The sequence below is a fragment of the Cornus florida genome, unplaced genomic scaffold, assembly GCF_030987335.1.
Source record: "Cornus florida cultivar Cherokee Brave unplaced genomic scaffold, ASM3098733v1 CherokeeBrave_3.0.0_Hap2_Chr10, whole genome shotgun sequence".
In the NCBI taxonomy this organism is placed as follows: domain Eukaryota; kingdom Viridiplantae; phylum Streptophyta; class Magnoliopsida; order Cornales; family Cornaceae; genus Cornus; species Cornus florida.
This window is the reverse complement of record NW_026775580.1, coordinates 31551681-31553572: the sequence shown is the minus strand read 5'-3', so window position 1 is coordinate 31553572 and position 1892 is coordinate 31551681. Positions and strand designations below refer to the sequence as shown.

The following is a 1892-nucleotide window of genomic DNA, read 5'->3' as shown; positions in this document are numbered from 1 at the left end:
GTACCAATGCCATTCTAAAATTCAATTCACAGTGAGAGTTATTCATATTTTAGTGAGATAGTGTCAGTTTTTGCTTAAACTGGGAATGGGCGTTTTGTGGGAATCTTGGCCAAAGTTCTTAGCACCTCTTGGAATGTTGTGAAATGATTAGATTAGGTTGTATGGACCTCATTTGACTTACTTGGAGTCAATTTTCTCTTTTTATGTGTAAATTAACCATTTTACCCTTGATAAACAAGTTTTGCCCATTTTGACCCTTATTTTTCCTTTTCATTCTCTTTAAGTTCCATGACTTCATGGAAGACCACATTGGTATCTTAGAGATGAGTTATATCTCTAGAGACCTTGTTTTCATCTTTCACTTCCACATCTCAGATCCGTTACTGGGTTAACTTTAGGTCATCACTGACGCACCGGGTTGTAAAAACTTGGGCCGTCACAGAGCGTAACACTCCAAATGAATATAATACACCCACATGCATTCGGTTGCCAAACTTTTATACTCATCATTATGAGATTAAGGCTTCAACCATCAATATGTGCCTCCTTTTTTATGGGTTGAGCAATGAAGAGCCTTATAAACATTTGGATGAGTTCTTGGAAGTTTGTTAAACCGTGAAAATCACGGATGTTCCAGAAGAAGTATTAAAAATGAAGCTTTTCCCTTTCACTCTTTGAGACAAAGCTAAATATTGGTTTAACAACTTGGGGCCAAACACAATCACCTCTTGGGCTCAATTTCAACACGAGTTCTTAAAGAAGTACTACCCCGTAAGTCGAACCAATTCCATGAGAACTTATATCCGTGAATTTTCCCAAGATGAAGGAGAATGCCTATATGAAGCATGGGAGCGTTTAAATGACTTGCTACGAAAATGTCCACATCATGACATTCCTAAGTCGTAATTAGTTCAATGCTTCTATTAAAGCTTATCTGATTCCAATAAGGGCATTGTTGATGCTTCATGTGGAGGCACCTACCTAAAAAGAAATGAAGATGAAATTTGGCATCTTTTTGAAAGAATGAGCGAAAACTCAATGCATAGATCTTAATCATCTAAGGGAGGTCGTCATTCAAATATGGGAGGGAAGAAAATTCTATGATAAATAGATAATTCAATGGAAATTGTCACCGAGATGAAAACTTTAACACAAAGGTTTGATAAATTCCTTTTGAGTCAAAATCCGACAAATCAATCATCTTATTTCTCCCATTATCCCAATGAAATGTGCATTACTTGTTCTAGCTACACTCACCATACTTTAAATTGTCCTCTTGGACAAATCATACCAAGTGAGTCTCAAGAATAAGCAAATGCCGCCTTCACTCATAAAGAGAATAACCTTTATTCCAATTCATACAATCCGGGGTGGAAGAATTATCCAAACTTTACTTAGAAAAATCAAGGAGACAATGCAAACCATCATCAAACTCAAGGTTACCCCTTCATCTCCAAAATCAAAATTCTCAAGGTTACCGTCCTCCATTCCATTCTCATTAAAATGTGAATCACTACTCTAATCCTCAAGCTTCCATTCTCAATCTTACTCCCATCCATCTTAAGTACCTATTAGGAGTCCTACTTTTAAGGACAAGGTTTTGGAAGCCTTGGGTGGTTTTTCAAAAGATAATCAATTGTTTCATTCTCATTCTCAATCAATTTCAAAGCTTGAAGCCCAAATCGGGCAAATAGTTAATTCGTTAAATGTGAGAAAGAATGATAAGTTGCCTAGCCAAGCTGAGGCCAATCCTAAGGTACACTATATGGCGGAATCACATCTTACATTGGGATGTTCTGGTCATGAGCAAGTTTAAGCCATTACTACCTTGAGAAGTGGTAGGAAGGTTGATAATAGGGTTGAGACACCAAATGAAGTTAGTGAACCGGTAC

At 37.1% G+C, this 1892-nt stretch overlaps 1 non-coding gene across 1 annotated transcript; it reads right to left on the bottom strand.

Annotated features, from left to right (window-relative positions):
* Positions 1-783: 783 nt before the first annotated feature.
* On the bottom strand, positions 784-893 carry LOC132280263 (small nucleolar RNA R71). Its single transcript, XR_009471531.1, has one exon. It is a non-coding gene; the product is annotated as a small nucleolar RNA R71 (small nucleolar RNA).
* Positions 894-1892: the final 999 nt, after the last annotated feature.